Below are 27,315 nucleotides of genomic sequence, written 5' to 3'. Positions count from 1 at the left end.
AACTCAGGAGGATTTTAATACACAAAGAGGGCAGTAAGATGAAGGCAATAAACATATTGATCATGAACTGTTGCTCAACCATGCTTTGCACTATTTCTAGTAAATGTGTAGCTTTTTCAAAAGGAAACACTACTAAAGTCAGTGTTCTGTGGGGTAGTCCATGGTTTGACAACACAAGGCTGTAGACATTTTCTGGTCCATGAACTGCTCTTTCGTTGACATTGCTGAGGTCATTCAACCAAGCTCCTAACTGATTGTTATACTCTGAAGAGCTCCAAAAAACAATATACCTACTAGGATTTAAATTAAAGTAACGTATGAGAGAATGCTTATGAACAACTAAAACAACCATTACGCAGTGGTGCACTAGAACTGAAATCTGCAATTGTGATGTAACAGACGAACTGTGAAATATACAACTACAAGGTCCACATTGAAATGGGCAAACTGGAAAAGAGGAAGGGGCTATTAAAGTCTAGATGTGATGTTAGTTTGCTGCACTGCATTGAAAACATACTTTTTTTTGTACTAAGGAATCCTTTTAGTATGGAAGTAAGCTCCTTGCAGTTCTCTCCAAAGTAGTCCAAAATAAAGAACTCCAGTGAATGCTTTCTTGCTATATGGTCTACATGTGACCAGAGAGCTAGTGGTTGCAGAGAGCCAGCATCCCATGGAGCCTTTTTGGGTAGGACGTGTCTGTGGATGGACAGACAATACTCTGTGAAGCAGTACCCAAACGGTCCTTAATCAACTGTTTGTTCATGTTATGTTAGTTATCTAATAGTTTTCTACAGTATCTAGGCTGGAGGAGTGTGATGGACTACATAATTCTATAAAGTCCGCCATAGAGCTACAGTCCCAACAGAAGGTTTATCCTTCAACCGAGCAAAGTGTGTTGGTCCCCAGTGTACTCAATAACAATATCTTGTTGTGGAATATTGCTGGGTCTGGCAGATAAGTTTCAGGATCCCACATGGCTGCAGTTTGGCAGGCAATTTTCAGTTATCTGTTTCCAGGAGACATGGCTGGTGAATTGTAATTTATTTTTGGAGGGATTCAAGGCCTATATATCGTTGGCAGTGGATTGCCGGATTCAGACCCTCCTGTCTTCGAAGTTGGGTCTTCAAGCTATTGTATTGAAGAAGGGGACTACTAGTATGGGCCTGATAAACTTTTATAATGTCACGTCATGTAATTTGGGGGAATGCAGTATCGCACAGCTGGGTTCTTATATAGGGCAGACCTGTGGCTTTATATCACAATAACCTAATGGTGCTGGGAGATTTTAACATACACCCTTGTGGAGATCCGAGGTATAGTAGTAAGTTTAGTAAGTAAGTGAAGCTTTATTCGATTTTCCAATAAAATCATAAAAGCACAGCAGATACATCAATTCAAATTTCATAAACATTTTTAAAAGAATAAATGCTTACTTCTACACATTCATTTAAAAAAAAAAAAACAGGTATATGGGCGGCAAGAAAAACATTAATTGAAATAGATTTAAAATGCAATATCAACAAACAACAACAGGCGGTGTCGTGGAACCCAGAGGGGAAATGTTATGCCACATGGATTTACGATACTTTATGACAGATCTTAAAAAACATGAGACAACGAATATCACATGATCATCTTCTAATCTTAACAATTTTAAAAAAGCTGGCTTGCAGTTTCTTAAGCCCCACCGTTTTAATAAAGGTTTCAGATATAGTTTTCTGGGGTTAGAATAAAAAGTGCAAAAAAACATTATGTGCATGTTAGATTGCACCGCGATTCTATCGCATGGACAGATCAGCTTGGTAGACGACCAGTTGTTCGCGTCAGGTAAGGTTACCATACGGTAGAAAATCCCTAGACGCAAGCGGGACAAAAGCATTCGGTGGTACGGACTGGGATCAACATTCAAATAAGTTTGCAAGCCTTCGTTGGGGGTAATTTCCTGAAATTTTAGGATGGTATGTTTAAATTTTTCAATATTCCATCTCGCAGTATCCAGGTGGGTAATTATTATTTTTTTGAGAGCTGATCTAGGGACATCCTCCATGGATCTTGGATTTTCAAAATATTCCAGGTGTCCTAGTTCTGTAAGTAATAATCTTACATAAGATAGCCATCTAAAGTTAGCAACCCCATCTAAGGCTAAGCAGTCTTCTATGAGATCCCTGTTAAAACCAGCTTCGTGTGTTGTCCACACCTTGTGCCACAAAAGAATTGGCGACATCTTTATGATATCACTAAGGTGTTTAACGCCTGTCTCAATATGCGTCATAAATGTAGATGTGGTTTTGGGGACTCCCAATAAGTAGCAGATGAATTGGTTTTCGGAGCACTGCAGGGAGTAGTCCTTCTCAATACCCCATAAGCCCGCACCATAGGTAGCTGTGGAAACGCATTTGGCCCGGTAGATCTGGATCAGCTCCTTGATTGGTTTGCCGCCCAGTCTGTCAGAAAAGGCACGCAAGGCACCTATGGTGCGAGTGAAAGCCAGCTTTCTTGCTACAATCGCCGGCTTCCAGCCGCACCTCCTGTCAAACAGGACCCCTAGGTAGCAAAACCTATCAATGGTAGCTATTTTTTGTTTGTCCAGAAATATAGTGCAAGGGGCCCTATTAAGCTTTCTAGAGCATGGCATGGTGTATGTTTTGGAGATATTTACTTTAAGGCCTCTCTCCTGCATAAAACCCGCAAACTTGGTAACCGCCCTCTGTAGACCTACTTGAGTCTGAGACATTATTGCCGCATCGTCGGCGTACAGGAGGATTGGTACTGGTAATCCTTTCACAGTGGGATAATCATTTGGAGAGAGGGAAAGATATTGTCCCACTGAGTTTATATAATACGTAAAAAGCCGTGGGGCCAAAATACAGCCTTGTCTTACCCCTCTTGAAAGTGCAAATTTATCCGTACACTCCCCCTGTTTGCCATATCTCACTCTTGCCCCGGAATTGTTGTACAGCTCCTTAATGAAGATGATTATACGGGCATCAATGCCCAGATCATCCAGCGTGGACCATAATAATGTATGATCTACGCAATCGAAAGCGGAGCTTAAGTCGACAAAGGTTATAAAAAGTGCTCCGCCTCTTGCCTGTGTGTACTTGGAAGTAAGGAGGGACAGGTTTAAGCACTGTTCAATTGTCCCTATACCTCTCCTAAACCCGTAGTGCAAGTGTGACACAACATTATGGTCTTCCTCCCATGCTTGAAGTCTTTTTAAAATGATCCTTCCTGCTACTTTCATTAGGCCATCCAATAAGGATATTGGCCGGTAGCAGGTCGGGTCATCCCGGCTGCCCTTTTTAAAAATAGGAACCACTATAGCGTCCGACCAGGTTTCAATGAACCTGTTTCGGTTTCCCATATTCAAAACATTTCTAAGCAGGGGGGCCCAGAAATCCGGTTCGGCCTTATAAACATCTACCGGGGTACAATCGGGGCCTGCTGCTTTACCTGGTGCGCTTTCCCTGATTGCTTCTTGGACTTCTCCTAATGTGAAGGTTAAGTCTATCGGGAATGGATGAGATGGGGAATATGTACCTCTACTATTGTCTATGCTTTTATCCACAATTGATCTAGACCCTGCAGGTAAGATAGTGTCTGCTATGCTTGGCTGATTATATAGTTGCCTGAAGTGGGTTAACCATCTTTCAGCAATTATAGCGAGGTCTATTTTGTTTCCATTATCCCTCGGTTGGTATAGGGTTTTAACCAGCCTCCAGAACTGAGAGCTATTTTTCTGTGTAGAAACTTCTCTGTGTTTCCCAAGCCTGCTTTTTTAAAGCCAGTCTTCTTTCTTTAATTGCAAGTTTGTATAATTTCCTGGCCTCACGAATTATATAGGGGGATCTTGGTTAGTAGTATGTTTGAATTGGGGTGCCCCCGAATGCGGGAGTTCAACTTTGAGCATTTGTCCGAGGGAGAAGTCTCGAATAACCTACTTAATGAATACGATCTAATGTCATTAATGTCCCTCTCTGCCCCACACAGCAAAGCTCTTGTTCCTTCTTTTAAAGAGAGAGGTAGTGGATCTTTTATTGATTACATTTTAATTTCATCTACCCTTCAGTCCTTTTTTAGTGGGTTTACTATTAAGGAAAGTGTCTACAGCGATCATAACCCACTTTGCATGCAATTGAGTGGCCCTCTCCTTCTTAGTGGTGATACCAGGCACACTAAGACTAACAGACGGTAGGCGCCTAATTAAATGGTCACAGGTTTCCCCTGATGACTTTCATAGTAGGGTAAGAGACTCATGTGCTCCCGAATTAGCGCTTTGTGTCGCGTTAGGTACTTCTTCGAGGGATGTCCTCATTGCCTTTAATGTTATCACCAATAGGGTCGGGGAACTCCTAAGTGCACCTGCACGTAGGGTAGTTAATTCAAATGGTTTGATTCTTCCTGTTCTCAGGCGGCGCGAAAGCTGAAGGAGGTTTTGAAAGTTACCCAGAGAAACCAACTTCTGATACGTGCCTGTCGTAACGAATTTAAACAAGTCCGGGCTAAACGCTGGGGTGTCTTGAAGGAGGAGGCCTAATGGGAATTTTTAGAGATGAGTACGCTAGGTAAAAGTTCAAGGTTCTGGGGGATCGTCAACAGACCGCTATTTGAGAAAGATACAGGTAGTGGCCTAGGTTCCCATATCACAGAGGAAGAATGGGTGTCCCATTTTCAATCTATGTTCAAGGGCCATACAGACCAGTCTCAACAGCCAATTAGGGCGGGGCGGATATTGCCGCTGTGGTTTTCGATCAGAATGAGGTCGAGGTTGGGATTGCCGGCCTGACATGCAACAAGGCGCCAGACTTGGACGGCATCTCACCGGACTTCTTCAAATCGGAACCAGTTTTTTGGGCTCCAGTTCTTGTGGCCATGTTTAATGCCGCTGCGAGATGGTTGCCCTGACTCCTGAGCCATTTCAACTAATGTGCCACAGGGGGACCGCAACAGTACTTTTTGCTATAGGCCGATCTCCCTTCTTGACTCAGTGGTAAAGGTTATAGGAGGGGTGCTACTAGAAAGATCTCTACCTGGGCAGAGGAGCACAATATAATCTCTGATATCCAATACAGGTTTCGCCCTGGACGGTCAACTGTGGCCCAATGCCTTAATCTTTATATGATCCTCGGTAAGTACACGATTGCCCGCCCATGAACTATCTACCTGGCCTTCATGGACCTTTCATCCGCATTTGACTGTGTCAATCGGGTTAAGTTGTGGCAGTCCATGAGGGCCATGGGGTAGAGGATAACATTCTTAACTTCCTAGAGGATCTGCATAGGGCCACTAAGGCGAACGTTAGATACGCTCAGGATCTTCGTGTCTCTAGGGATGTTAAAATTAGGAGGGGTGTATGACAAGGCTGCATCTTGGCCCCCTTTTTGTTTAACCTCTTTATAAATGATCTGGATAGAGCTTTGGTTAACACAGGGGCAGATTTCCGATATGTAGGTCGACGGGGTCTCCCGGTCCTACTATACGCGAACAATGCGGTCCTTATAGCTAGAACTGGGGACTCCAATCCCTGCTTGACATCTTTTTTTAATTTTATGGGGGCATGAGACCTAGCAATAAACAATGCCAACTCATAAATAATGCAGATAGGGATACGGCCCAAAAAAAAGTTTGTCTTCACAGTAGGTCCTGAGAAGGTCCCTCTGATGTCCATCTTCTCATATTTGGGAGTTTTAGTGGATGATCGTCTGAAGTGGGGGCATCTTATTCAGAAAAAAAGGGTGAGCTCACAAGGGTAAATGCTGCTATTTTCAACTTTGCCGCAAAAATGGGTAAGCGCCCAATTGCGGCCATGTTGAAAGATTATCAGGCCAAAAGTATAGCAACAGCATGCTAGGACAGTAACATTTGGGGGTACACTGGCACAGATGCAATACGGGTGGTTGAGAATATATATTTAAAGCGTTTGCTGGGTGTGCCAAGTGGTTTATCGAACCTGGTGGTTCACGAGGAATTGGGGGTACCTTTTTTGTGTTCTTGCTCAAGTGTTGGCTGAATAAGGATTTAGTCCTTAGCCAGCAGATCTTAATTTACTGTTTGAGGCTTGATCACATGTCCTGAATACCATGGCTGAAATATATTAGAGGTTGCTTTGAAGAGTTGGGGCGTCCAGAACTTTTCTCAAAGCTTGATTAGATTGTACAAAAGGATGTGGAGTTTATTAAGAAAGCTTTTAGCAGCTTAAGGAAGCTAGAAAGAGATGAGCTAAAGGTGCGAAAACCTAGTGTTCCTAAATTCCTGAAGCTAAAAACAAACCCGTCAACAGAGCCTTATGTCCTGGGGTCATTGTCCACATATGAGCATTTTTTACTGGTCAGGTTTCGTTTGGTTCTGTTCCATTTGCTATTCGCTGCCCCAAAAGGGTGCAGTAGAGGTCAGGTGTTAGCACCCTGCTGCTGCGACGGCGAGTCTCCGCAGGATTTGCTACACTTTAACCGATTTTGCAAATTTTATTTGGTACCCCGGAGATATTTTTTAATCCCCCTTTTAAAGAAGTTGAATTTTAACCAGGTTCGCCCAGCGCTTTTGTATCTGCAACTGCTGAAGACAGACTATCTTTTTCATAGTGGGTTATTTGAAATCTACTGTGAGAACGAGGGCATGTCTGGAAACTTAGTACCCCCATTCGGCAGCAGACACCCCCAGTCCTTTTTGTTATTGTGTCTAGTATATGAATTTTACTTATGGGGTCATTTTTCACTTCTTTACGGATATGAATTGCATGTAATTTTATTATATCCTGTTTTTCAAGTGATCTGGATGCTGTGTAACTTTTATGATTTTTATGAATGAAACCGAATAAAGTTATCTTTGATTTGATTTGACTCAGATGAACATGAGAATGAATGATTGTGCTGATAAAGAGGTAATTTTAGACGGCCAACAAATCTCAGGCTGCCTACTGTCCACGGCAGCTGAAGGTTCTTAACATTTCAGAAGCTCCACAAGAACACTATGATGACCTCTGTCAATGTGAATACACCAGGGACTGACATAAAAATGCAAATGGCATAGTCTTCAGTTGATTTTTTCAAGTCATTTGAACATACGATGCACAGTCTATGCACAAGACTGGAAAACACAATTCTGCCTCAATGCAGTCCTAACTACTAATCAGTCAAACTCCTTTACCACATCAACGTCCTCCACTACTGCCCAACGTCAGACTTCTATGCATCAACATCCACTGCCACTTACTCCTACGCTACTACAAGCTACTACAAGGCTGAATTTCTCCTACTTCAGAGAATAAGGGTGATCAGAGTGAGGAAGAGAAGAAACTGAAAATGAAGTACAATGATGGACAAGAAGGAGTGCCACAGATCCAGAGAGCTGCGGTAAAACCAATGTTTGGGGTGAGGATAGTGATTTAAAAAAAGAAAAATCAGCTTTATTGGTTTTTCAATGTTAACATTCAAACAGCATGTTCCACCTAACTTGCCGGACAACTACAGGAACACAGATTCAGCCATTCTCTCTCGGGGGCATGACTTAAGTTACCAGTACTGCGAATCTAATTAGCGTCCAGTCTAGAATAGCTTTAATATGTGTAAAAGTAGTTGTTTTCATATCTTTTCAAATCAAGGTGAAGCACAGTTGTAAATGTTTAAGTCGTCTTGGAACTATCAGGACTTTTCCGGAGTATCATATAAAACAGTCAAATATAACACAAGCAATATACAAACAACATATAGGCTAAAAAAGGTGCACTTCTTTGTTACAGCCAAGAGCAAGGATTGTTACATGAACATGGAAAAAGTAGCACACAAACCGGAGATTTGTCATTCCCACTCACATTTCATATCGATCTCTAAAGATCACTGAGGTGCATCCCATTTATTTTCCAACAGAAGGCCAGTAATAGTTGCAAAGCATTTATTATTGTGCGAGTGGTCGGCTGGGCTAAGACTTCAACAGATACATCTTTGCTGAGCTCTTCAGAACACCATCGCTGTCTTGCGTATCCATAAACAATAGAAGTATTTCATTACACCCATTCGCTATTGGTCTGGGTTTTGGACAGAGGAGAGACCAAGAAAGCAACCTGCAGTGTCATAAATCATCGTGTTTCCTGTAGATGTCATCAATCTGTCAGTTATTCCTTCCAATAACTATAAAATATGGCACTCCCACACAAAAACAAAATTCAGCGTGGTCTGTTGAACACGGAGGCAAGAAGAGCATGCTGTCCCGAAATCGTTTTTAATCTTTCTGGGATTCACATAGGGCATAACAGTGAAAATGAACTCAGTGTATTTAAGGCAGAATTCCTAGCTACTCTGTGTGCATATGCAAACATCATTCAATTTTTCTGTTTTATAGTTCCCTCCTCAGATCCAACTCCAATTTCACTTGCTGCTCAGTTAGGTCTGTTTTTGTTGTGTTGATCAGTGGGGGGGTAAAACCAATCTAGTAGGTGTATGTGGTCCCCAACCGTGCATAAAAGTTGAAGGTCTTCTTACCATAGTTTGTGAAGCACACTCTGCAGCACTACATATTGCTGAAACTAGGATGCTGAGAGCCCATGCTCTTCTAGAAGATCATAAAGGGATTTTGAGGTGTCCATTGTTTCCTAATCGCTCATCTATTGCAGTGTAAAATAGCCAATTTAACCTGGTAATCCCACTAGTGGCATATCTAGCTCATAGGTTGACATCTGGCGGGAGCTCTGCATGCCAAGTACAACAAGGAGCTGAAGGGGGTAAAGAACAGGTCGCCCCCCACTCACGTAATCAGAAACAACAATGGACCTGTTCACAAGGTGAATACATTGCTCGGGGACCCTTCCAATCACTATACTTTATGTGCAGAACCAGCGGTTAGCCTTATACCATCTGTGCAGGAGGGACCTGGATCATCATTTCGTTATTAAAATCGGTTATGTCAGTTTGTTCTGTCTCCCACGGTCAAACCCACCCACTGATGTGAAATGACCAAACATAAGAAAGAAAAAAAGGTTAGAAATGGTTGGCGATGCCTCACGGGAGTAACACCATGGGAGTCAGCAGGCTGGTACTCGCCTGCGTCCCTAGGTTCTCATCATCAGCAACTACCAACCCATAACACAAACTGTGATAAAGTAAGACAAAAAGAAAAAGAAAGAAGACAAGGTGCTAGGTGTGGTGTCATGTGCTGCCAGTGCACCAGTTCACTTATCCAAGTATGCGGCAGTATCAACCCTTTAAGGAATGGTGGGATCTGAACTGAAACACCGCCCTTCCTAATTTAAAACCGAGCTAGACACCACTAGCTATATACATTTATTCTGTGCTGTGTGTCTGCTCATCTAATAGCCAACAAGTTTCATTGCCAGGGTGAACTCACGGCAATTTCATCAGGGTAAGGGTCAATTTTTCCACACTGCACCAATGGTTGTCTATTTTTTATATACCTATGGGAGATAGAAACAAAACAACACAACAAATCATAAGTTGGCACCAGATCTAGCGTGTAGTATCATGGTTATGGAAACCGCCTTCATTTCATAAGTATATTTACCGGGTTATTGCCCCACATGGGCATACCTGTAACCCTCTTAGCTTGTGAGTGTGCGAGCGTCCACTATCTCACTGGCTGTCACATATGCTGCAAAACGTCACTCTGAAGAAATGTGAAGAGGGAATAAAAAACGAATGTCAAATTGTACATGAAAAAAGAGAATTACTAAAGCATTATTTTGTCTGAAGAGTGCAGGTGCCATCCCCTATTACAGCGAACCCGCATTTAGTCTGTAAATATGGTGACCCTTCCAACCACCCTGCTACCCAGATTAAAGCTGCCTCGAGTCTACTCTCTTGTGCCAAGGTTTTGTGCCCTTCTTACAGAGGCTGGCTAGCGGGACCGCTCCCCACGTCCAAACTATTGGATGCTGTTTATGACAAAGGCGAAACCGGGTCAACATACTACCACCCCCACCCCTGCCTGTAAGCTAACCGCTCACCGTAACAAGGTAGGTGTCCGGCGTTCACTCAGCACCTCGTTTGATCAGTGGCGGTAATGATTTTCAAAGCATAGCGGGCCGCATCATCGCGTGCGCGTCCTGCCCCTACTCCCGGTATTTCATTCTTCTTTCGTGTTGGAGAGCCGATCTCCTCATCACGGCAACCCCAACAGGCCTGAGGTCCGAACTATACAAAAAGCCCATGGCACGCAATTCTCTCTTGAGTTACGACAGCTGCCATCCAAAGGCTCTCAAAGACAATCTACAATACGGACAGTTTTTAAGGATCCAACGCAACTGTTCGATGCGAGAGTCCTTTCGTGAACATGCAGGCGCTCTAGAGAAACAACTACAATCGAGGAGATACCTGAAACAACTGATACGTCGCTCTTTGAAAAGAGCGGCGAATAACAATCGTGAGTCCAAAGAAAAGAATCAATGAAATATGTGCGTTAACACCTATAGCACTCAATCAAATGGGATACAAAAGATCACCAAGAAGCACTGGACCATCTTGAATACAGGCTCTGACCGTCTTCCACCGCCACTCTTTGCCTTCAAAAGGGGACCGAACCTCAGAGACAAACTCGTTCATACAAGACCAAAGACAAAAATTCCGAGAGCAGTAGGGACCCTTTAGGATATGCCAGCCGTAGAAGGGCATCACCTTGTGGTAACTGTGCAGCGTGCCCACAAACATCGAAATCAATCAGTCTGGACATCAGAAGCAATCGCCCTTGGCAACAAAGGCGTTTTACGAATTGTAACAGTCAAAATTTGATTTATCTTATCACCTGTCCTTGCCAACTTAAGTACGTAGGCATGACCACCAGGAAAGTAAAGGTCCGTATTTCAGAACACAAGAGCACCATCCGGTGCAAAAAACAGGCCACTCGCCTTACCAACCATTTCCTAGAGGTCGGCCATGCTCATACTGACTTTACTAGGACAGTAATTGAGCAACCCATGATCCCAGAACATACAACAGACATCAGTAAATTCCTCTTCATGAAAGAACAAAAATGGGTTTTCAGATTGAATACAGAAAAAGAAGGCCTCAACGAAGACATACCTTGGATGTCGCTTTAACTATCAGTTTAACTTCTAGAGTGGTATTCTCCATGTTACTAATGACCAGCATGATACCAGTCTTTGCCCTCCTTATGGCTTTGCTCATAAAAGTTAAAGTTCACATGGTGGCTAACAAAAGTAATTTGCAATAACGATCCCCGTTATTCTAGCCATCTGTAGATAATGAGTGAAAACGCCAAAAAACGCCTATGATGTGACCCGCTAGTAATACATTTGCGGACCTATCCGTACAAATCAAAGGCACCACTTTTTATTAATAGGCAGAATAAGTTAACTACATGAGACAATGACTTTGTCGTCAGGAAGTAATGCGAAGTAACCTTAAGCAGAATGTCCTTTTCTGCAACAATGAAGAATTTATACTATTAAGCACGACAGGATATAGCTCATGAGCAATCAGCAAGCTCTTCTTCTATATTCTATATATAAAGTAAGTCAATATAAGACCTTTGCTTTATTTAAGGTGCTGAGAAATGAATAATAAAATAGCCCAAATAATTTTGAGCACGCTCAGGAAGTTTATTTATAAAGAAGGTGGGTGCGTCATTTGGACTTTATAATATATCTTCGACATTCCTCGTTATTAAAGGTGTTCCAAAAGATCGTTATAGTTTTAGCACTTTGTAGAGGTCTATTTCTATAATAGGCTCAAGTGTCATTAATACGCTACACTATACTATCGTCAAACATCACGCCGTACTTCCGGACTACTACTCCCGGCATGCTTAGAATATCACGTGGGAGACCCACGCCGCGTCGGCTCTAGCAAACAAGGAAGTGAAGAAATAGGACTGAGCTGATCCGCTCGATACCTCCCCAAGACGGCCCAGAGGGACGCCGGAGTACCGACGGGCAGGTAAGGTAGGGTCTACTCTGACTGTGTTAGTAAGCCGTTACATCTCATAAGGCGGGTGTTCATTTACGAGCCTGGGCAATGTGAAGTGATATATTTGCTTGCGGGCGATTGCAGATGCTCAATGATTCAATCCGCATTCACTATCGCCTCAGACACATAGAATTTACACGGGCATGGATGTGACCATACCGCCAGTTGATCATAGGAAATGGTGAAGGGCTATTGTTGTTATCTGACTATTGCGCTACATAAATGGTGCATTCTCAAGTTCTGAGGGGCATTAATGTTATGTGCAATACTCGAGTGATCAGACTCATGACTTTGGCAGTTTGGCTCGCCAGGTTCAGCCGTCATGAACCGACGAGCTTAGTGAGCCTTGATCAAATCGACGGGTTAGTCTTCACAGTTGGTGGCTATACGAGATGAAACTGATACGGAGGTAATACGGGCCAGTGCCACTGGCAACGTGATTCCTCCAGATGCATTGATTACTCGAATAACGGAGACCAAGGGGCAACAAATGAGAAGTAATTGTCCTTGAACATTTTGCTTGTTTTTAATAGAGCGCTGCTCTCGCTACTTGAGCCGCAGCCAGGTGAGGCGCAGCACATACGTCCTACCATTAAGGTAAGTGGACAACAGCCTCTGAGTTAGGCCTAGTACATTATTGTTGGGTACTTAGGGTGCAAAAGATTTATTTGTGTACCTACCGCCAAATGTGATGTCATCTTACAATTACCAATGTGTCTTTGTTCCTTTTTATTTGTTGTTGTGTTTGTTGTGTTTGTCTGATACGCTGACCTTTGCCGCATGGACGCCATCTCCTTCAGTAATTTGGAGGACGGTTACTCAACAAAGACGTCCAGGTGACATTTTTGTGTTCATTTAACACCTTCAACACTTTTTGATTTTTCTGCTTCTCAGTCTCCATAAGAAGGTTACCCCACTCACATTTTTAGTCACATTAGGGCATCCATGTACATACTTAGCACTTGCAATTGATGCAGGAGCTTTCTCCTTGGTGAAAGGAGTCCCAAATGATGACAAGGGCGGAACCGAGAGATGACTGATGGGTACTTTTACACCTGAGAAGTATCATGCATTGTAGTTATTAGTTCCTAACACTATGTTTTAGCAATGATAAGGTTGGTGGTCAGAATCTTTCAACAATTCACGTTTAGACCTACAGTCACTCTGTGTTTTGCATGTAGTACAATTATGGAACATGACTGTGTATGGTCTATAAACTTTTCTCTAGGACCCTCATCATATCGGTTTTTCTTATTGAGCTGATGTGGGCGCAATGTTATGTTTTTTTTTTTTTTTTAAAAAGATGTCGCTACGGAGGGCGTGTCCAAGATGGCGGCGTGATCGGTCGCAGGTGTCCGAGGCTCCCTGCCCGATCCCGCCTAACCGCACCTACTTGCATAGCCTGATCTCCCTACTGCACGGAAAACTACTGGTGAGGACAGCGGAACACGCTGGTGATCCCGCAGCCCTAATCGTTCGGCTTGCGAGCTGTCGGAGGAGCTCTAGAGGCGGACAGCGCGAGCTCGCGACCGAGAGCGGGCGGCCTGGGCCACGGGACTAGAACCGACTGAGCCTAACTGCGGCCCCTACCATCCTCATCGAGGACGCTGCCTGACCACCTGGAGGTTTGCTGAGGAGAGCTTACACCGGGACCCCGGAGCTGCGACCCGGACCGGGGCACTCTCTTGCTGCCGCGACCCGGCCGGTGTCGAAAGGCGGGCTGGCCCGGGGTCGCGAAAATCGAGGCCCCGGCTTGGGGCCTACTGCACCACCGACCACGGACCTCGGCGCACTCACCCGGCGCTGGACCGGAGCCCGCCGTCCCGGAGCTGCTGTGGTCCCGTGGACTGGACGGAGTTGTGGGACCCCGCAGAGCCACCCTGTCTCAACTACACAAGAGCGGTGAGGAGAGGGGGAGCGAGCGCCATGGCGGGGGCCCGGGGGGCACGATCTGGCTCCCGGCGTGAGAGCTGACCAGGCACCTAAAAATCCGATTGCAGACACTGATTCACCCGCACCACCCGCCTTGTGCCCGTTGCTCAATGCCTGCTGCCCGGATTGTGAGGGCGGTAGACGGTACACCTCTGCCCGACACAACGCTGACAATAGAGACATCGCTGCCCCCGTGACTCGAGCGGCGGCGCGAGCCACCCGGCGGTCGCGAAAACTGAGACCCCGGCTTTGGGCTTTCTACCCCACCTTGGGCGGCCTTTGTCGCGCTCTCACCGGAGCATCCTCACAGCACACAAGCAGGCTCCACCTGCGGCACCCTGCTCGGCGTTGACCACCATTTGCAGATCGGGCCCCGGAGAGGCCCTGGGTCGAATTGACCTCCTCCTGGGCTCGGCGGAGGAGGAAAGCACAGCGGCCACTCTGAGATTCCCCTGAGGCCCGGAGACCTGCCTGAGGGGCCTGGCGCAGCACCGGAGGTGCGCGAGGGGCCACCCCTGCAGTGACGGACTTAGACGGTGAGGAGAGCGGGGTGGGCACCGCCGACAACGCTCGGGGGGCATAATCGAGCACCCGGTGTGGGCCGGACCGGTCACTTACACCTGAGGGGCGGGTCTGCACACATACCTGCGGGATCTCTGGGGGCCCGCCCTCTGCTGCCCCCGCCAAGACACGCCACCCACTGGGCTGGTTTGGCTCTGCGGACGCTGACCCCGTGGACATCGACGACCTCATAGGTGGCTGGCCCGGAGATTGCCCAGCTCCATTGCCCCGCCACACCGGCCACCGGCGCTCACCCCCGGTCCCTGGCATCCACTGCTTATCACTCTAAGAAGCCTGCTTCACCATGGCGGGACTGCGAGGGAAGAAGGGGAATCAGACGCTTCCCGAACTGCTGGCGAAGTCCCAACCCAAACCAGGCAAGGACCCACCCTCTCCGGCGGCCTCGAAAAGCTCACCAGCGCCGGAGGAAGACCAAATTCCCATCACCAGATCCTTCCTTGAGACGCTATTCAACTCCCTCAGGGAAGACTTCAAGACCCTGAAGCAGGAAGTGGCAGGCGAGGTCCGAGAGCTCCGACGGGATGTGGAAGACCTTGGGGGGAGGGTGGTTGCCGTGGAAGAAGCGGACCACACCAGGAGCAGCGAAATCGAACTACTCCAACAGGAGGTCTTGCGGCTCACTGACCAACATCTAGATCTTCAAGCCCACGCAGAAGACCTTGAAAACCGTTCCCGTCGCAACAATATACGGGTCCGGGGGGTCCCTCAGAAAACGGAGAGGACTGACGTCACGGGGTATCTGCAAGACCTGTTCAGAAACATCCTGGGGGAATCAGCGGACTTTGTCATCCACATTGACAGAGCACACAGGGTTGGGCTGCCCAGACGCGCTGCTGCCCCGCCTCCGGACATCTTAGCCTTCCTCCCTGATTTCCCACTAAAGGAACGGATTCTCCGAGAGGCTCGGCTGGCGCAGCCCCTTCAATTTCAGGGTCACTCCATAGCCTTATTTCAGGATCTGTCGGCCATCACCCTGCAGAAACGTAAGGACTTCAAGAGAGCGACGGATTACCTGCGGCAACAGGAGGTCCCCTATTCTTGGGGGCACCCTTTCAGACTAATATTCAAGCTGCGATCGCTCAAAGACACCTGTACCCTTCTGGGTCTAGACCTGGACGATGATGAACCCACAGTGAAAGCATCGCAGGGGTCAACCGGAGGGGGATGGCAGCTTGTGGGCCGCAGACGGTCCCCTGACCATCGCTTGAAACCGGACGCCTCTGTCATCCTACAGGCGGAGGTGGCCAAAGATACATCTCCCCCGGAGTGATGTATCCTTTCATTCAGGAGATCATCTGCAGCACAACCTTCCCGTGGGGTAGGGGGGACTCGGGTGGGGGGCCGACGGAGCCGCCGTCGGATATGACCCACATACGAAACTTTACCACGGTCCTGAGTGAACTACCAGGACTGGGACTATACCTTCTTTTGTTTGGAGGGGGGTGGGATCCGGGAGGGGGACCGCAGTGGGGGTGTGGGGTTGGTCCTATGGAGGGGGGGGAAAGAGTTGGGGGGTGCGGGCAGGGAGGGGAATGAGGGAGGGGACCAGTATGCCAAGGGATGTCAACAGTTCTCGAGAGTTGACTTTTGCTTACCACGCTCAACGGCGGGTTGTGTTACCAAGCCCTCTCACCTCCGTGTTATTCCATGTTGACTGACGCGCTTAAGGTATTGTCTCTCAATGTAAAAGGCCTCAACAACCCAATAAAAAGAAGGGCTGTCATTTCATACCTGGAGCACTCGGGGGCGGACATCTGCTTATTGCAGGAAACTCATCTCCTGCCTAAAGATTGGCACAGGATGCGATCCAGGGCATTCCCTCAGCAATTCTTTTCCTCACTTCCATCTAAAAAAGCTGGGGTGGCCGTTCTCGAGTCCCGACGTTTCAGGGGTAGGGTAGGGGCCAAAGCAGGAGAAATTAAAGGGCGCCTCCTGGCTTATACCTTCTTCATGAGGAATAGCACACTGACGATAGGCTCCATCTACGCTCCAAACACGGGCCAGGAACCATTTTTGAAAACAGCAATCTCGGAAGCACTACAGCCACCTAACTCTCAGCTGCTCATTGGGGGAAGACCTCAACTTAGTTATGGACACGAACAAAGATAGGTCTGGGCACCGCTATGGGGACACGGGAGCACTATCTGAGGCGGGCGGGTTGTGGCTGCGGGAGAGGGGTCTGCTGGATCTCTGGAGGGCGGCGCACCCCAGCACGGTGCACTTCACCTTCTATTCACATGTGCACCACACATATGCCCATTTAGATCACTTCCTGGGCTCCTCGGAGCTCATCACCCACGTCACTGACATTTCCATTGTCCCGGCGGCCCTTTCGGACCACGACGCGGTGGAACTGACACTCCGTATGCCTAGAACCTCACGCACCCCGGGCTCATGGCGGCTTAACGAATCCCTTTTGCAAAGACCGGCCGTTACTAAACAAGTCCATAAATGCATTTCAGATTACCTCACCACTAATGATACCTCCGCATCTTCGGTGTCGGCCCTTTGGGGAGCCCTGAAGGCAGTAGTCAGGGGGGAGCTGATCGCAATTGCAGCGGCTGACGCCAAAATCCGCAAAGGCAAGAGAGATGACCTCACGGCACAGGTAGCCGAACTAGAAAGGGTGCATAGCTGCACCTGCGCTCCGAGAATCTGGCATCAGCTGAAAGCTGCTAGGGCCCAACTGGAGAGCCTTGACACTGAGAGCGGAATTCGCCGCCCTCAGACTCCGACATACATACTATGTAGGTGGCAACCGCACAGGGCGCCTCCTAGCCAGTGCCCTGAAAGCCAAGACTCAACGCTCAAAAATCACCACTCTCCTGGATGACTCCGGTGAGGCCCTTACCGAAGAGACGCAGGTAGCGGACGCCTTTCGCTCATTCTACGCCTCCCTGTACAGCGAGGACAAGGTGTCGCCTGCAGCCGTTGACGCATTTTTGCAATCGGCCGACATCACACCGTTGTCTCCAGCGAATACGGAGTCCTTGGACACTCCTATCCGCCTGGAAGAGGTCCTGGCCGCTATCTCCCGCCTGCGCCTGCTCAAATCGCCGGGACCTGATGGCTTTTCATCGGGTTTTTACAAACTCTTTGGACAGATACTCGCACCGGTACTCACGAGATTATTTAATTCGTTCGAGGGTCCGAGCTCCATACCCCCAGATATGCTCGCGGCAGAGATAGTAGTGCTGCCCAAACCGGGAAAAAGCCCGACACATTGCTCTGCATTTCGCCCCATCTCATTACTTAACTTAGATCTGAAACTGTTCACGGGGATATTGGCGGCCCGTCTAGGCCCTTGTCTACCGGGAATCCTTGAGCCGGATCAATCGGGCTTTGTCCCAAACCGTCAATGCGGCGATAATACTAAAAGGCTACTGCATCTCGTGGATAAGACTCACTTCCAAAACTCGGAACTCCTGGCTATCGACGCGGAGAAGGCGTTCAACCGGGTCGATTGGACCTATCTGCAGAAGGTCCTGCAGCGTTACCGGCTGGGCGACCGCTTTCAAGCTTGGATAGCAAGCTGCTACTACCGCCCTAGAGCACCGGTCCGGCTAGGAGGCCTTAAATCGGACTCCTTCGAGATACAGCGAGGCACACGTCAGGGGTGCCCTCTCTCATCCCTCCTCTTCGCTTTATACGTGGAACCCCTTGCGCAGAAAATCCAGGACAATCCTCGCATCAGCAGCATCACCTTCGGCCATGAACCTCACATGGTGGGACTTTACGCCGATGATATCATCGCCGCACTCGACCGACCGTCCCAATCTATACCTGCTTTCTTGGAGGAACTGGATAGCTTTGGGGCGGTGTCTGGCTTCAAAGTCAACCGGGGGAAATCCTTGATTTTGCCTCTGGGCAGCAATGCCCACCATCGCACCCCGACGCCTGACTTTGGCTGCGATTTACAATCGTCCGCACAGCTCCCATACTTGGGAATTACCCTCACCTCATCCATGGACTCGACAGTGACCCTTAACTATAAAACACTTGCCTCTCAGATCCGGGCCGACCTTACACGTTGGTCGAGACAACCCCTCTCCTTGCTAGGCCGCATAGCGGCCGTAAAGATGTCTGCCTTACCTAAGATTTTGTATGTCTTCCACACTCTCCCGGTATCGCCGCCACCTGGCGCACTTGCGGACTTGCAGTCCGCTTTCCACCAGTTTATCTGGGAAAAGAAACGCGTGCGGTTGCACAAACAAGTGGCGTACAGAGGTGTAGACGACGGGGGTCTCGGAATTCCTAACCTCTTGCAATATTTCCAAGCCTCACAACTCCGCTACTTGGTGGAATGGTACAGGCCGGAATCCGAGAAGAGATGGTTGTTTCAGGACAGAGCAATGGCCCAAACATCACTATGGAAGATCCCATTCCTCGCCCGCCAACACAGACCTCGGTATCTCCTTCGCTCCCCCATCAAGCGCACCATTATGAGGACCTGGGATATGGTAGCGATCAAGAGAGGCCTAACGACTTTCCCCTCCCCCCTCACTCCACTCCTAGACAATCCGGAATTCCCTCCTGGCGCTGATCCTCGCGCCTTTTCCCAATGGCGTGGTACAGACTGCCGTTCTGCCGGCCATCTCTTTGACTTGGAGGGCTTTCTCCCCCTCACCGATATTGTACAAAATTATGGAGTGACTAAGCCCCACATGTTCCAATACTTCCAACTCCGCCATTGGCTCTTGAGCCCGGAATGTGCTCCCCTAGTTAGTCGCTGGTAACAAAAGACACAGACCGGCACCTTATTTCCGACCTTTACAAGATGCTTTCACCCGCGGCCGGCCCAGGCAAGACGGCAGGACAGAAACGCTGGGAATCGGAACTTGGCAGGACACTGTCGCCCAAAGAGTGGGGGTTTGTATACTACAGGGCGGCACACACCACCCGCAATGCTAGCGCCAGGGAAGCGGTGCTAAAACTGGCCATATACTGGCACCTTACTCCGGTTAGACTCAATCAAAGCAACCCACTTCGAAGTGCGTTGTGCTGGAGGGGCTGCGGTGAAAGGGGCACTCTGAGTCATCTCCTGTGGGACTGCCGCGCCCTTCAGGAGTACTGGAAAGCAGTTCTGGATGATATCGATTCCACCTTTTACACTGAAATTCCGCGCTTCCCTGCGTACACAATCCTAGGTCTACCCAACGCGCTCACAATTTCTCTGAGATCCCCTCGCGGTAAGCAGATGGGCATTGCCATGCAAGCAGCGTCACAACATATCCTATCACTCTGGGGATCTACCACCACACCCACTCACACAGGGTGGTTACATAAACTATGGTTCACGTTGGGCATGGAACGTATACATGCCACACTCACACACACAGCAAACACATTTCAGAAGGTTTGGCAACCACTTCTGTCCCTCTTGTCCAAAGAATTTCACGAAATTACGAGCCCAAAATATCCCCGCATTCTACGACTTACAGGACCACCACAATATCCCCCGTAAACTCGAAAGCCCAGAAATGTGTAGCTCTGAAAATGTCTTCACTGAGGTTCCAGACAAAAGGCATACTGGTCGGGGTGGGGGGAGGGGGGAGATGTTGGGAAGGGGGTGGGGGTTTGGTTCTTCTTCGTGTTCTGGTCGGTTGACTTTACTACATGGCACTTTTATCATGGCGTCGGCAATGCATTCCTGGGTTGGCATATTTTCCTTGCTAACTTGATGACTCTTAGAGAAGACGTGCCTGTCTGTCTTGCTCGCTATATATGCATGTTGTATGCCTACTGCTTTGTCTTGCCTGATTTTTTTGCTTTTAAAACCAATAAAACTAATTTGAAATTAAAAGAAGTCGCTACAGTATGATAGATCATAAATTATGGCATACATGAATGCCATCCTAATGTATGTGTTCTATGAATAATTCTGATTATAGCTAACCTGTGCATACATAGTGGCACACAGTCCACTTTGATGCACGTGACCAGGACTATTCAGTATGTCCTAACGATTAGCGTCCTTACATGTTACAAGATGTAAAATCTGTGATTACGGAGGATTTTTAGTAAGAATTCAAGATGCCAAATTTCTAAAAAACACCCAGTTATCACATCAGTGTGGTTTAGGATAAAGTATAATAGAGCGATCCCACCCAATCTCTGCCATACCTCTGTGTTTGTATGTACATAGGGTAAAACATTGTGTGCTTTTCTCTTATCAAGAAAGAGTGTCCTTGGTATGGTACAATGCTCCACACTACCATAGCTGTCATTCATGGCCATTTGAAAATCATCACCGGCCACTGATCAAATGAGGTGCTGAGTGAACGCCGGACACCAGCGTTGTTACGGTGAGCGGTTATCAAACAGGCAGGGGTGGGGGTGGTAGTATGTCGCCCAAGTTTAGCCTTTGTCATAAACAGCAACCAATTGTTTGGACGTGGAGAGCGGTCCTGCTAGCCAGCCTCTGTAAGAAGGACACAAAACCTTAGCGCAAGAGAGTAGACTCGAGGCAGCGCCGGTTGTTTGATCTGGGTAGCAGGGTGGTCGGAAGGGTCACCATGTTGACAGACCAAATGTGGGTTCGCTGTAGTAGCGGATGGTACCTGCACTCTTCAGAAAAAATAACGAGTTAGTAATTCTCTTTTTTCATGTACAATATGACATTTGTTTTTTATTCCCTCTTCACATTTCTTCACAGACTGACGTTATGCAGCATATGTGACAGCCTGTGAGATAGTGGACGTGCGCACACTCACAAGCTAAGAGGGTTACATGTATGCCCATGTGGGGCAATAACCCGGTAAATATACTGACGAAATGGAGGTGGTTTCCATAACCATGATACTACATGCTAGATCTGGAGCCAACTGATGATTTGTTGTGTTGTTTTGTTTCAATCTCCCATAGGTATATAAAAAATAGGCCACCATTGGTGCAGTGTGGAAAAATTGACCCTTGCCCTGATGAAATTGCAGTGAGTTCCCCCTGGCAATGAAACATGCTGGCTTTTAGATGAGCAGACACACAGCACAGAATACATTTATATAGCTAGTGGTGTCTAGTTCGGTTTTAAATGAGGAAGGGCTCTGCATGCACCTTTTCCAGATTTCAGTGCTATTCATAATTATTGGCCCTCTTTTAACTATCAAGTAATACAGGAGTACTTCCTTGCCATCCATTGGAGCTGTGTGGCTAAGAAGCACAACTCAAAATCAGATGCAAGGCACCTCACCCCCACTGACAGCTTCAACTTTGTCATTATCACTAGGTGCCACTCAGAGCTCCATATCAAGTCGGACAATTGTTTGCTCATTTCCTTAGACAGTGAACTAGGAACCAGATGTGAAAGATTGCAAAATAATATAACATGTAACAGAGCATTACCAGTTTGGAGAGGGCTATGTGGCCAACATCTGATAGGAGCAGAAATATACAAAAAGCAACACAAATGTTCAATACTGTCACCACTGTCTAGTTTCCTGCCACTAGAGCCAGATCCTTATGATAAATCTGAACATCCAGATAATAGAAGGATCTTGGTTTCCAGGTAACATCCTGTGTTTGAACCCCATTCCGTTGATAAGTTCTACTTGAGAGAATCTGGCCAATCATGCAAACTCTTAACACCCATCTAAATGCATACAGTGCCTCCATTGAGTCTAGCAAGCCCATCAAGCAGAAACAAAAGGATGTTGTTCACCGAGAGTGAGAAAATGTGTATTATCCAGTAGAGATATGCCCCTTCCTCTTCTCTTTGTTTAATCTTGGAGGCTTAGAGCTTCATAGCCAGCACAAATAACACTGTGGAAAACTGTCCCCATGGTCGGGTATGTATATGAATTTCAAACGAGGCAGAAGGAGAATGTTACTTACCCAGTAAGCATCTGTTCTTGGCATGTAGAGCTGCAGATTCACATGCTTTGCATACTCCTGCCATATAGTGTTTGGTCCGGATGTTTGGAAGTTGTTTTTGTCCTAAGAAGTCTTTCTAGTCACAAGGTAGATAACTCCTCCTTTCGGTGATAGTGTCCATGGGCACCGACTCCATTGTTAGATTGTTTTCCCCACAGAGTTTGAAAATGGAGTTAGTATGTGTAGAATAGAGATGTCCATGCATATGAATGTGAATTAAGTTCTACAAAAATTACAAGAGACCGGGGGAGGGTGAGGGGGGGCGCATGTGAATCTACAGCTCTATATGCCCTGAACAAATGCTCACTGGGTAAGTAACATTAGCCGTTCGAGGCATGTGAGCTGTAGATCAAATGCTTTGCATAGATTATATAGCAGTAAACTCCCAAAGCGGTGGCTAACCTGTAGTGGTTGTAGTTGTTTGAAACTGTTTTCAGTACTGCTTGGCCTACATTTGCCTGTTGTCTTGCTAACACATCTACATAATAGTGTTTGGTGAATGTGAGCGGTGTAGACCATGTTGATGCCTTACAAATATCAGCTATGGGAATTTTTCCCAAGAAGGCCATAGTGGCCCACGTTTTGCTGGTAGAGTATGCTCTAGGGAGTACTAACAAAGTTCTCTTTGCTTTAACATAACATGTTTGGAATACATTTTACAATCCATCTTGCAATATCTGACTTAGATATAGGATTGCCCTTGTGAGGTGGAGAAAAAGCAACAAATAGTTGCTTTGTTTTCCTAAAATCTTTGGTTCTTTCTACGTAGTAAAGTTTAGCATGTCAAGTGTGTTTGTAGGGCTCGTTCTGCTACAGAATCAGGTTGAGGAAAGAACACAGGTAACTCAACTGGTTGACTGATATGAAAAGCAGAAACTACTTTAGAGAGAAATTGAGGGTTGGTGCGAAGAACCACTGTATCTTTGTGAAATTGAAAGTAAGGCTCTTGTATAGTTAATGCCTGAAGTTCACCAACTCTCCTTAGTGATGTTATCGCTATGGGGAAAGCAACTTTCCATGATAGGAATTGTAACTGACATTTGTGCATTGGTTCAAAGGGTAGACGCATTAGCCTTGTAAGGACTATGTTTAAGTTCCCCTCAGGAGCAGGGGGAATTCTTGGTGGCATCACCCTTTTTAATCCTTCCACGAAGGCTTTAATCATAGGTACTTTGAACAGAGATAAGTGTGGTCTACTTTGCAAGTATGCAGCTACAGCTGCTAGATGTAAACAAATGGATATGTAAGCTAGTCCACATTGCTGTAAATGCAACAGATAACAGAAGGTGTTCTGTACAGAAGCATCAAGTGGACTTGACTTGATACTGTTGTTGTTACAATAGACAAATCGTTTCCATTTTTCTGCATTACATCCTCTAGTAGTAGGCTTGCTAGCCTCTTTGAGAATATCCATACAGTCTGGTGTCAGTTGTAAATAACCAAACTCTATGACTTCAGGAGCCAAATCACTAGGTTGAGTTCTCTGGGATTTGGGTGTCTGATGTCTCCATGGCTCTGAGTGAGTAGAGAGGGAGTAAGATGTAGAGAGAGAGAGAAACTCTGTTAATTTAGACCATAGTGTTTAAACACCGAGATCTTATAAAATAAAACACTGTACATACTTATTAAAACAAACGTATACACAAATAACGTTTTAAAATCACACCATTACTTTTCAGACCGCTCTGCTTAGTACCTCTATAGTAGAACAGTAGCTGCCGTCGCCCCTTGCAACCTCTAAATTTCTAATTTTCCATAAAATCAATTAAAAAGATAAAGACCTCATAAAACCTTAGTAAAACAGAAGTGACAAAAACTCCTAAAGTTAAAAGTTCTTTACATTAATCAATCTTCATTTGTAACGATAGATTAGACAGTTTGGAGTAAAATGTCTTCGGTCTTAAGCCTATAGCTAATAATTAGTTAATTTCATCCCTAACATTGCTTAAGTTTTTCCCTAGCAAAACAATTTACCCCTCTCATATAATTTCCTAGTGCAATTGCAGTATCCAGGTTTTCCATGTCTATCAATAATGTAATGGCTTGATCTCGAGACCTTATTCCATATTTTATAAATAATGGCCGTAGAAATAATTTTCTCGCTTCTACCGTCATAAGGCAATCTATCAATTAATCAATCAATCATGCCATTTGTATAGCGCACTACTCACCCGGGAGGGTCTCAAGGCGCTTGGGGGGGAGGGGTATGCTACTGCTCGAACAGCCAGGTCTTGAGTTGTTTCCTGAAGGCGAGATAGTCCTGGGTCAGCCGAAGGTGGATGGGGAGGGAGTTCCAAGTCTTGGCAGCCAGGTAAGAGAAGGATCTTCCTCCGGCGGTGGCTCTTCGGATGCGTGGTACGGCTGCGAGGGCGAGGCTGGTGGACCGTAGCTGGCGGGTGGGCGTGTAGAAGGTCAGGCGGTCGTTGAGGTACTTGGGGCCCAGGTCGTGGAGAGACTTGTGTGCGTGGGTGAGGAGCCGGAACGTGATCCTCTTGTCGACGGGGAGCCAGTGCAGGTTCCTCAGGTGGCTGGAGATGTGGCTGCGTCGGGGGACATCCAGGATGAGTCGGGCGGAGGCATTCTGGATGCGCTGGAGTCTTTTCTGTAGCTTGGCTGTGGTTCCGGCGTAGAGGGCGTTTCCGTAGTCCAGTCGGCTGGTGACGAGTGCCTGGGTGACAGTCTTCCTGGTCTCGGTCGGGATCCAGCGGAAGATCTTGCGAAGCATACGCAGGGTGTTGAAGCACGATGAGGAGACGGCGTTGACTTGTCTGGTCATCGAGAGGGAGGGGTCCAGGATGAAGCCCAGGTTGCGTGCGTGGTCGGTTGGCTTGGGTGCGGTGCCCAGGGCTGGGGGCCACCAGGAGTCGTCCCAGGCGGAGGGCGAATATCCCAGGATGAGGACTTCCGTCTTGTCCCTTCGTGTAGGCAGGTTCTGGCGGTGTCGGGGTCTCTGGTGAGGGAGAGGATCAGCTGGGTGTCGGCGGCGTAAGAGATGATGTTGAGGTTGTGCTGGCGTGCGATGGCTGCGAGAGGTTTCATGTAGATGTTGAAGAGGGTGGGGCTGAGTGAAGATCCTTGCGGGACGCCGCAGATGACTTCGGTGGCCTCGGAGCGAAACGGGGGGAGGCGGACTCTTTGTGTTCTTCCGGCGAGGAACGAGATGATCCACTCCAGTGCCTTCTCTTGGATACCGATGTTGCTGAGGCGCTGGACTAGGGTGCGGTGGCAGACCGTGTCGAACGCAGCGGAGAGGTCCAGGAGGATGAGGGCCACTGTTTCCCCCTTGTCGAGCAGGGTCCGGATGTCGTCGGTGGCTGCGATGAGGGCAGTCTCGGTGCTGTGGTTGGCTCTCAAGCCGGACTGCGAGGGGTCGAGGGATCCGTTCGTCTCGAGGAAGGCAGTCAGCTGTCTGTTGACGATCTTCTCGATGACTTTAGCAGGAAAAGGGAGGAGCGAGATGGGGCGGAAGTTTTTGAGATCGGTGGGGTCCGCTGTAGGTTTCTTCAGGAGGGCGCTGATCTCGGCGTGCTTCCAGCTCTCCGGGAAGGTGGCGGTGGCAGACCGTGTCGAACGCAGCGGAGAGGTCCAGGAGGATGAGGGCCACTGTTTCCCCCTTGTCGAGCAGGGTCCGGATGTCGTCGGTGGCTGCGATGAGGGCAGTCTCGGTGCTGTGGTTGGCTCTCAAGCCGGACTGCGAGGGGTCGAGGGATCCGTTCGTCTCGAGGAAGGCAGTCAGCTGTCTGTTGACGATCTTCTCGATGACTTTAGCAGGAAAAGGGAGGAGCGAGATGGGGCGGAAGTTTTTGAGATCGGTGGGGTCCGCTGTAGGTTTCTTCAGGAGGGCGCTGATCTCGGCGTGCTTCCAGCTCTCCGGGAAGGTGGCGGTGTTGAAGGAGGCGTTGATGATGTTCCGGAGTTGGGGTGCGATGGTGGAGTCGGCCTTGTTGAAGACGTGGTGTGGGCAGGGGTCGGTCGGTGTTCCGGAGTGGATGGTGTTCATCGTGCGGGCTGTGTCTTCGGTGGTCACCGTGGTCCAGGTGCGAAGGGTGGCTGTGGGGGGCGTTGGTTCGACGGTTGGGTGCGTGGGTGGGGTGCCGAAGCTGTTGTGGATGTCGGCGATCTTGCGGTGGAAGAACGAGGCGAGGGAGTCGCAGAGGTCTTGTGACGGAGTGATGTCGATGGTGCCGGTGCTGTCGTGGGCGTTGTTGTCCAGTCGTTCCTTCAGGGATTTCTTCTTGGTGGTGCGGATGAGCTGGTGGTGCTTGCGGGTAGCGTGTTTGAGGGCGGTCATGTTGTCGGTGGTCCGGTCGAGGAGCCAGGCTTTCTCGAGGGTGCGGCAGGTGTTCTTGTAGTCCTTGAGGTCGTCGGTGAACCAGGATGCCTTCTTGCTTCTGGGTCTGCTGGGAGGATTCTTTAGTGGTGCGAGGTCGTCGGTGCAGGCGGTCAGCCCCTGTGTGAAGTTGCAGGCTGCTTCGTTGGGGTCCGTTGTGTTGGCGGGTGGGCTCTGGCTGAGGGAGGTGGTGAGCTGGTCTGCGGTGATCTTGCTCCAATTCCTGTAAGAGATCTACCACTATTTTTTTTTTTTTTTTTTTTTGAAGACGTTTATTAGTGCTCAAGGGTGCATTACACATAGCAAAGCCTACAACCCAGCGGGCCGGCTGCAATGGAACTGTGAATCGTGAGGGTGCAATTCTGCATAAGAGGGCGTATCATTGCGTCCCATTTGTCCCCGGTACATTAAGTCATATATAATATAGTCACATTGCCAGGAATCAAGAAAAGAATAGGTCCATAAATGACGTCTTATTTTTCAGTTTTTCTAGAACTAAGCCATGAATACAGCAAACTAAACAAAACAGTTCGTATCGGCATGTTTCAACTGTCCTATCGTGACTTCCCCACATCAAGTCCGTTCCAGTCGCACAGTGCAGATAGGAGACCCCTCTGAACAGTGTGGTATGTGTCGATGATGTTACAGTACTGCAGGGGGTCAGTGGTG

The 27,315-nt window shown here is 47.7% G+C and overlaps 1 protein-coding gene across 6 annotated transcripts in view; it reads right to left on the bottom strand.

Annotated features, from left to right (window-relative positions):
- Positions 1-27,315, bottom strand: part of PRDM10 (PR/SET domain 10) — a 1,331,210-nt gene that overhangs the window by 862,848 nt on the left and 441,047 nt on the right. The gene's annotated exons all lie outside the window — the stretch shown is intronic.

This window comes from Lissotriton helveticus, chromosome 3_1 (genome assembly GCF_964261635.1).
Source record: "Lissotriton helveticus chromosome 3_1, aLisHel1.1, whole genome shotgun sequence".
NCBI lineage: Eukaryota > Metazoa > Chordata > Amphibia > Caudata > Salamandridae > Lissotriton > Lissotriton helveticus.
This window is presented reverse-complemented; position numbering and strand designations above follow the sequence as displayed.